The sequence below is a fragment of the Triticum urartu genome, chromosome 5A, assembly GCF_056163025.1.
Source record: "Triticum urartu cultivar PI428250 chromosome 5A, HENAU_Tu73, whole genome shotgun sequence".
Lineage (NCBI taxonomy): Eukaryota > Viridiplantae > Streptophyta > Magnoliopsida > Poales > Poaceae > Triticum > Triticum urartu.
The window spans coordinates 23,753,953-23,764,188 of NC_141877.1; positions in this window are offsets into that span (position 1 = coordinate 23,753,953).

Here is a 10,236-nt window from a genome sequence, read left to right on the forward strand (position 1 = left end):
TTGAACATTGTCCACCTTGTCATTTGACTCCTGTGAAAACATCTTTGTTTTCAGATGGAACCCACGAGGCAGGTCGTGCGCCACACGACGGCCATTGGTGCCTCAGGATCACCTGCTGTGTTGGTTGAGATGATGACCTATCTGGGTTATCGCTGGCACCCTGAGTACACCGTCTATGAGGAGTACCAGGGCTTTAACCAGGAGCAGTACCGTGCCACCGTCCACCTCTACTCCCGGGATTATGACTCCACTACTGTGCTGCACACCGCTTATGGTGTTGGAGTGACCATCGATATGGCAGTTCACGATGCTGCCTATGCTGCTCTGACACGCCTTCGTAGGGAGTACCGGGAGTTGGACACCTCCCCCTTTAGGCACATTGCTATCGCATCTGATATTGGTGCGGAGGGCTACTACACTGCTGCCTACTCCACTGTCACCCGCGAGCCCTTCCACCATCAGAACTTTGTTCTGTATGCTGATGGTCTGGATCGAGCTAACCGAGCTCTTCGCCACGAGTTGTACACCACTCGTCAGCACCTCTACCGTGCTTTGACGATGTTACACCCCTTTGTTGGATCTGGGGAGCTGCCGCGTTCTGCTATCTACCCCGCCAGGACCGTGATGCCTCAGGGTGTCGGTTGGCCAGAGGTGGGAGGCTACTCTCCCGCACTTGGCCCTCTTCTGCCACCTGAGCGGCGGGTTCAGCACCAGAGCCCCCGCGGACCCCAGGTTGCCGACGTGGTGTACCCGCTGCCACACTACCAGCTTTCAGGCTACACCTACCTCCACAGTACCGCGTGGGACTGATGTAGACTTGCTTGTTACTGTTAGTTGCATTCGCCGCGAGCCTGCGTGCCGCCTATGATGTCTTAGACTTTGTACCGAACTCTGTGTAACGAGCTCTATGCATGGTCTCTTTTGTAAGATATGCCGACTACTATGTAGTATCTATCGTACTGCTTTCGTTGTGCATGTTTCTTCATGAATGATTCTTGTGTTTGCAAATTTCTAAATGCTGAACTACCCCTGTTATATATTAGCAGGATGGTTAGACTAGGTGGTCGTGGTCGTGGTGGCAACCCCCCACCACCGCCTGAGTACATGGCTGGGATGATGCAACAGTTTGAGCTGAATCGTCAGTTCATGGAGAATATTATGGCTCAGTTCCCTCGCCCCAATATGAACCAGCAGCCAACCCAAGTGACTCTGCAGGATTTCATGCGCCTCAACCCAACCGTGTACCGTAGCTCAATTCAGCCTCTGGATGCTGATGACTGGCTCCGTGACATCACCTATGAGATGGAGTCTGCTGATGTAGTCCCTGCCAGCTATGTCACCTTTGCTTCATTCTTCCTGAAAGGACCCGCAGCTCAATGGTGGGACAGCCACAGGCGTACCCTGCCAGCTGGGACAATCATCACCTGGCCAGACTTCCAAGCTGCCTTCCGGGCTCGCTTCATTCCTCAAGGAGTCATGGACCGGAAGAAGCGTGAGTTCCGCAACCTCACCCAAGGCAACAAAACTGTGGAAGCTTATCAACGGGAGTTTCTGGACTTGTCCCGCTATGCTGAAGAGGACATTGCAACTGATGCACGCAGACAGGAGAAGTTCCGGGATGGCCTTCAAGCTGACATCAAACTCGCACTTCTAGTGCATGACTTTGCTGATTTCTCCACTCTGGTGAACAAAGCCATCAATGTCGAAACTGGTCTGCAGGAATACCAGAGCTCTCACAGGCGCAGCCGTGACACGGGCTCATCGGGTCCGTCCTCGCAGAAGCGCAAGATATGGATTCCCAACAGCGTGTACCAGCCTAATACACCTGCCCCAAGGCAGTCCTATGCTGCACCTCGTCTGCCTACTGCTCCAGCTAGGCAGCCAAGGCTTCCAGCTCCACCACCCCAAGCTCCTGTTCCTACTCCCGAGAATGGTTTGTGCTTCAGGTGTGGACAACCAGGGCACCGTGCTAGGGAATGCAACCAGAAACAGAATCAACTGGCCCTTCCAGCAACTGGCCGTGGAAACAACCAGCCCCGCAACAACAATGCCAAGTCTTATGGTCGCGTTCATGCCAACCATGTTGATCTGAACGAAGCCCAAGACCAGCCTGCTACCGTGATGGGTACACTCCTCGTAAACTCAGTACCTGCATCTGTTTTATTCGATTCAGGAGCATCGCATTCATTCATGTCAGAAGATTTTGCATACAAGCATGACATTAAATGTGAGGAGATGAACACTTCGGTATTGGTAAAAACCGCCGTGGGACAATGTCAAACCTCATTGGTTGGCATCGATGTCCCCGTGGAAATCGAAGGGCTGGAATTCTATGCCTCTCCCATTATCTTGAAGTCGTCTAACATAGACCTCATTCTGGGAATGGATTGGTTGAAAGCGCATACTGCTTCTATAGTTTGCGCCACTAAGGTCGTCCATCTGCTACACCCTTCTGACGAAATAATAGCTTACCAAGCTCATCTAGTTCAGAACGCCGAGGCACGACTTTATGCCTTGAATGCGTTGAACGCTGCACCACTCGAGGGCATTGAAAACATTCTCGTCGTTCGTGAATTCCAAGATGTCTTCCCAGAAGAACTTCCAGGGATTCCCCCTGCTAGAGCTGTCGAATTCATCATCGACTTGAAACCCGGCACCACCCCTATAGCTAAACTACTCTATAAGATGCCGCCGCATGAACTCATTGAGCTTAAGGAGGAAATCGACAAATCTCTTGTCAAAGGTTTCATTCGCCCAAGTTGCTCTCCTTGGGGAGCACCTTCTCTCTTTGTTAAGAAGAAGGATGGGACAAACCGATTAGTCCAAGACTACCGTCCTATAAACCAAGCTACCATTCAGAATAAATACCCACTTCCTCGGATCAATGATCTTTATGATCAGCTGGCTGGCTCATCAGTGTTCTCCAAACTCGACTTGAGGTTAGGTTACCACCAGATCCGTGTTCGTGAAGAGGACATTCCAAAAACCGCCTTCGTTACTCGGTATGGATCATACGAGTACACCGTCATGTCATTCGGCTTAACGAATGCTCCAGCCACCTTCTCTCGTCTGATGAATTATATATTCATGGATTACCTCGACAAGTTCGTCGTGGTTTATTTGGACGATATCCTTGTATTTTCCAAGAACAAGGAGGAGCATGCTGAACATCTTCGTCTTGTGCTGGAAAAACTTCGAGAACATCAGCTGTATGCTAAGTATTCCAAGTGTGAATTCTGGCTCCCCGAAGTAACCTATCTTGGGCATGTCATCTCCAAGGATGGTATTGCCGTCAACCCTGAACGAGTTCAGGCTATTCTCGATTGGACTCCTCCTAAGAATGTGAAGCAAGTCCGAAGTTTTCTCGGTCTCACCAGCTATTGCCGTCGATTCGTCGAGAACTTCTCCAAGATTGCCAGGCCTCTGACTAGTTTATTGCATAAGGGTGTCAAGTTCGACTGGACAGACAAGTGTCAGGAAAGTTTCCAGGCGCTCAAAGACAAATTGACTTCTGCCCCCGTGCTTGCACCACCTGATACTAAGAAGGACTTCGTCATTTACTGCGACGCTTCCCGTCAAGGATTAGGCTGTGTCCTAATGCAAGAGCGCAGAGTGATTGCTTATGCCTCTCGTCAACTGCGCCCTCATGAAGCAAACTACCCAGTTCACGACCTCGAGCTTGCTGCTGTCATTCATGCACTGAAGCAGTGGCGACATTACCTTCTCGGTAATCGTTGCGAGATCTTCACCGACCATCAAAGTCTGAAGTATCTGTTTACTCAGCCAGATTTAAATCTACATCAGCAAAGATGGATGGAGACTGTTGCAGACTTTGACGTGGGTATATCCTATACCCCCGGCAAGGCTAATGTAATGGCTGACGCCTTGAGCCGCAAGTATTACTGTAACCACCTCCAGGCTCACAAAGTTCACCCATCGCTTGTTGAAGAATTTAGAAGGCTGAACCTCCATATTGTTCCTCCGGGATCACTCGCTCCCCCTCCCGAAGGTTTCCCCAAACAGAACCTCCATGTTGTTTCCAAGGGTTCTCTCAATACCCTGGTTGCGAAACCAGATCTTGTGGACACCATCAAATGGATACAGAAGTGTGACGATGAAGTCCTCAAGATTAAGCGCGACCTCAAAAGGGGAAAGCTCTCATTCTTCACGATCGCCGACGATGGCGCCTTGTATTTCAAAGGCCGCTTAGTGGTACCATGTTCGAAGAAAAACCTGGATAAGACTATAAGGGTTATGCAAGAAGCCCATGATACGCCTCTGTCCATCCATCCTGGTAGTACAAAGATGTACCAGGATATTCGTCAAAGATTCTGGTGGTCTAATATGAAGCAGGACATTGCTCGTTATGTTGCTGAATGTGACGTTTGTCGCCGAATCAAAGCAGAGCATCAAAGGCCTGCTGGAACTCTGCAACCTATCTCTATTCCTGAATGGAAATGGGACCATGTTGAGATGGACTTCGTCACTGGTTTTCCCAAATCGCAGAAAGGTAATGATGCTATTCTTGTCGTCATTGACCGGCTTTCCAAAGTTGCCCATTTTCTGGCGGTCAAAGAGACAATCACGGCTAGTCAGCTTGCTACTCTCTACATGGCCAGAATTGTTTCACTTCACGGTATCCCACTGGTTATCAGTTCAGACCGTGGCAGCTTATTCACTTCAAGGTTTTGGGCAAGTTTCCCAGAAGCTATGGGGACTCATCTGTCGTTCAGTACTGCGTTCCATCCTCAGTCACAAGGGCAAGTTGAACGTGTCAACCAAGTTCTCGAAGACATGCTTCGAGCTTGTGTAATCTCATTCGGCAAGAAATGGGAGGAATCTCTTCCATATGCCGAGTTCTCTTATAATAATAGCTATCAAGCTAGTCTGAAGATGTCCCCCTTCGAAGTGCTTTATGGACGGAAGTGTCGAACCCCTCTGAACTGGTCAGAAACTGGGGAACGCCCACTCTTCGGTCCGGATATTATCCAACAGGCCGAAGAACAAGTTCGCATTATTCGCGAGCATCTCAAGACTGCTCAGTCACGTCAGAAAAGTCAGTATGACCGTCATCACCAAGACATGGTCTATCAACCTGGCGAAAAGGCTTATCTTCGAGTTACACCAATGAAGGGTGCTCACCGCTTCGGGATCAAGGGCAAGCTAGCTCCCCGCTATATTGGCCCATTCACTATTCTGGAAAGGCGTGGAAAAGTGGCATATCAACTGGAGCTTCCGCCGAACCTTTCTCAGGTTCACGATGTGTTCCACGTGTCACAACTCCGACGCTGTTTCAAGGACCCAATCCGAGCAGTGGATCATGAAGTGCTCGAATTGCAACAGGACCTCTCCTATAAGGAGCATCCGGTCCGCATTCTCGACCAAGCTGAACGCCGCACACGCCAGAAGGCGATCAAGTTCCTCAAGGTCCAGTGGTCGAATCACTCTGAGGACGAAGCTACCTGGGAACGCGAGGATCGCCTGCGTGATGAATACCCCGCACTGTTTCCTTCTACCTCCTAAATCTCGGGACGAGATTTCTTGTAGTGGAGGAGATTTGTAACGCCCGGATAATCTTGCTACAGTAATCCCACGCTAATCATGGCACGTCATCCCGATTACTGTTGCTAACCTCGCAACGATCCGAAACCGTTCAAATTCAAATTCAAATTACAATTAACAATAAAAGTTTTCAAAAATTAAAACAAAAATGTTCGGGGGTTGCAGAATATTGCACTGGTAATTATAGTGTAGTCAACACATTTTAAAAACTGCCTAAGTATTTTAGAATGAATTAAAAACAAAAGAGAAAATAAATAAAAGAAAAAGACAAAACCTAACAAAAAAAAAAGAGGGGCAACCCACTGGGCTCCGGCCCAGCAGGCCACCAGGCCAGCCGACCGGCCCACCCCGTTCCCACATAACCCCCCCGGAACCCTAGCCCGACCCCCACTTCCCCCCCCCCACTCCGAAAATATCTCCCTCCCCCCCCCCATCTCTCCCGATTGGATCGGGAGGAGACGGCCACCCCGACGCCGTCGTTGCCGGCCCCGCCGATCGCCTCCTCGTCCTCCTCCTCGCCGGTCTTCCCCGACCGCCCCCGGGCCCGCTGCCCCGTTGCCCTACTCCCCCTCCTCCCCGTGAGCTTCCCCCTTCGCCCTCCTCTCCCCCTAGGTCGCCTCGGGCGTCGCCGCACGATGCGCTCCGGCGCCACCGTCGCCGCGCCGGGCCATCTCGCCCCCGGCCCCTCACCGCTTCCCGTGCGGCTCCCCTGCCGCTGCTCTACCTCCCCCCCCCCTGCGCACGCGCCGCATCGCCCGCGCCCCGCGCGTGGACTCGCCCGCTCTGCTCCCCCGCTCGGCTCCACCACGACCTTGCTCCGCGCTGCTCCTCCTCCTCCCCCCTGCTCGACGCGCCACCGCGCGCGCCCGGCGCTCGTCGCCGTGGCCACCGTGCGCGTGCGCCCCGTGCACGCCTCGCCGTCCCGCTCGTCGCGCCTGAACGCCCGCAACCTCGCGCTCTCCGTGCCTGGTCCGGCCGCACCGCCCACGGCCTCGGCAAGCCCCGACCCTCCTCTTGTCGTGCTGCCGCGGCTCCGCCGCCCCCCCCAACCACGCTGCTGGCCCGCGCCGCGGCCAACCCCTCTCCGTCGACGCCCCGGCTCCGGCCGCTCCGGCCGCCGCGGCCGACGACTCCCCTGGCCGGTGCCCTGCTGCGTTGGGTCAGGGGCTCGGCCCGCTAACGGGCGCCCCGTGGCTCCTGCACCCGCGCGCCCATGCGCCCGCACTCGTTAAGGCCCCCTGGGGCCACTGACAGAGGGGGCCCACGCCCCAGAACGCTTTATTAAAAAAAAGGAATTAAAATTAATAGTAATAAAATTAATTAATTAATTAATTAATTAAGGAATTAATTAAGTTAATTAATCATAATTAGATTAATCAAATTAACTAATTAGTCTAATTGAACTGTGATTAGTTTAGCTAAAACCTAATTAACCTAAACAGTGTATGACAGGTGGGTCCCACTGGACCCACATGTTAGTTTGACCCAGTCAACTCTGTTGACTGCTGACGTCAGCAAGACATCAATGCTGATGTCATTAATTTATTTTCGAATTAATTTAGTTAATTAATTAAATTCCAGAAATTAATAAAATCTTTAGAAAATCATATCTTTTAATCCGTAACTCGGATTAAAATAATTTCAACATGAAAGTTGCTCAGAACGACGAGACGAAGCCGGATACGCAACCCGTTCGTCCACCACACCTCCCTAACCTATCGAACTCGCAACTTTCCCCCCCTCCGGCTCCTGTGCCCAAAAACGCGAAACACCGGGGATACTTTCCCGGATTTTATCCCCCTTCACCGGTATCACCTGTTACCGCGTTAGGGCACGCCTAGCATCGTTACTTGTCATGTCATGCTTCACTATGCATATGCTTGCATTATATTTATTGTTTCTTCCCCCTCTTCTCTCTCTAGACACCGAGACCAACGCCGCTGCTACCCCGTACGACTACGGTGTTGACGACCCCTCTCTCTTGCCAGAGCAACCAGGCAAGCCCCCCCTTTGATCACCAGATACCGCCTACTCTTCTCTATACTGCTTGCATTAGAGTAGTGTAGCATGTTACTGCTTCTCGTTAATCCTATACTGATGCATAGCCTGTCCTTGCTACTACTGTTGTTACCTTTACCTGCAAACCTAATGCTTAGTATAGGATGCTAGTTTATCATCAGTGGCCCTACATTCTTGTCCGTCTGCCATGCTATACTATTGGGCCGTGATCACTCGGGAGGTGATCACGGGTATATACTATATACTTTAAACATGATACATGTGGTGACCAAAGTCAGGTTGGCTCGAGGAGTACCCGCGAGTGATTCACGGATTGGGGGCTGAAAGGACCTTTGTCCCGACGGCCCTCTGTGTGGATCTTTGTGGCGGAGCGACAGGGCAGGTTCCGACCACCTAGGAGAGAGGTGGGCTTGGCCCTGTTCGGCGTTCGCGGACACTTAACACGCTTAACGAGATCTGGGTATTTGATCTGAGTCTGGCCATTTGGTCTATACGCACTAACCATCTACGCGGGAGTAGTTATGGGTATCCCGACGTCGTGGTATCAGCCGAAGCTTTCGTGACGTCAGCGACTGAGTGGCGCGCGCCGGATTGGACTGGAAAGCCACTAGGCTAGGTCTGCTTCCGGCCGCGTACGCAACGTGCAGGTGTGCAAAGGGCGATGGGCCCAGACCCCTGCGCCATAGGATTTAGACCGGCGTGCTGACCTCTCTGTTGTGCCTAGGTAGGGCTGCGACGTGTTGATCTTCCGAGGCCGGGCATGACCCAGGAAAGTGTGTCCGGCCAAATGGGATCGAGCGTGTTGGGGTATGTGGTGCACCCCTGCAGGGAAGTTTATCTATTCGAATAGCCGTGTCCCTCGGTAAAAGGACGACCCGGAGTTGTACCTTGACCTTATGACAACTAGAATCGGATACTTAATAAAACACACCCTTCCAAGTTCCAGATACAACCGGTGATCGCTCTCTCACAGGGCGACGAGGGGAGGATCATCGGTTAGGATTATGCTATATGATGCTACTTGGAGGACTTCAGTCTACTCTCTTCTACATGCTGCAAGACGAAGGCTCCCAGAAGCGTAGTCTTCGACAGGATTAGCTATCCCCCTCTTATTCCGGCTTTCTGCAATTCAGTCCACTTATAATAGCCTTATCCCAGTTGATACCATTGCATACATATGTAGTGTAGCTCCTTGCTTGCGAGTACTTTGGATGAGTACTCACGGTTGCTTTCTCCTTCTTTTCCCTCTATCCCTTCTACCTGGTTGTCGCAACCAGATGTCGGAGCCGAGGAGCCAGATGCCACTGTCGACGACGACTCCTGCTACACCGGAGGTGCCTACTACTACGTGTTGCCCGCTGACGACGACCAGGAGTAGCTTAGGAGGATTCCCAGGCAGGAGGCCTGCGCCTCTTTCGATCAGTATCCCAGTTTGTGCTAGCCATCTTATGGCAACTTGTTTAACTTATGTCTGTACTCAGATATTGTTGCTTCCGCTGACCCGTCTGTGATCGAGCTCTTGTATTCGAGCCCTCGAGGCCCCTGGCTTGTAATATGATGCTTGTATGACTTATTTTATTTGTAGAGTTGTGTTGTGATATCTTCCCGTGAGTCCCTGATCTTGATCGTACACGTTTGCGTGTATGATTAGTGTACGGTCAAGCCGGGGGCGTCACACAAGGACTACATGGACGAGATCGTAGCTCTAGCAAGACACAACTGCGATCTTAAGCAGGAGATTGAAGAACTCAGGAGGGAGTTAGCATCCAGGAAGGAAGACATGTACATCGCATGTCCGGACAATTACATCATCATCGAAGACACCGATTCGGATCCAAGTGAACCCGAATTTGAAGACGAAGCTGGGGCGGACATCATGGAGTCTTCCACCGGTTCAAATTTCTAGATGACCACCAAATATTAGTAGTATCTGTTGGGGAACGTAGTAATTTCGAAAATTTTCCTACGCACACGCAAGATCATGGTGATGCACAGCAACGAGAGGGGAGAGTGTTGTCTACGTACCAACGCAGACCGACTGCGGAAGCGATCACACAACATAGAGGAAGTAGTCGTACGTCTTCTTCCCGATCTGACCGATCCAAGCACCGTTACTCCGGCACCTCCGAGTTCTTAGCACACGTTCAGCTCGATGACGATCCCCGGGCTCCGATCCAGCAAAGCTTCGGGGAGGAGTTCCGTCAGCACGACGGCGTGGTGACGATCTTGATGTACTACCGATGCAGGGCTTCGCCTAAGCACTACAACGGTACGATCGAGGTGGAATTTGGTGGCAGGGGGCACCGCACACGGCTAAGGAGCGATCTCAAGGATCAAGTTGTGTGTCTTGGGGTGCCCCCTGCCCCCGTATATAAAGGTTGGAGGAGGGGTGGGGGCGGCCGGCCAAGGCAGGGGAGGCGCAGGGGAGTCCTACTCCCACCGGGAGTAGGACTCCTCCCCCCAATCCTAATCCAATTAGGACTCCCGGGGGGAAAAGAGAGAGAAGGGGGGCCGACCCCTTATCCTATTCCTAATAGGACTTGGGGAAGGGGGGCGCCGGCCAGCTTGGGCCTTTTCCCTTTTTCTCTTTTTTCCACTAAGGCCCAATAGGCCCATTAGTCTCCCGGGGGGTTCCGGTAACCCTCCCGGTATTCC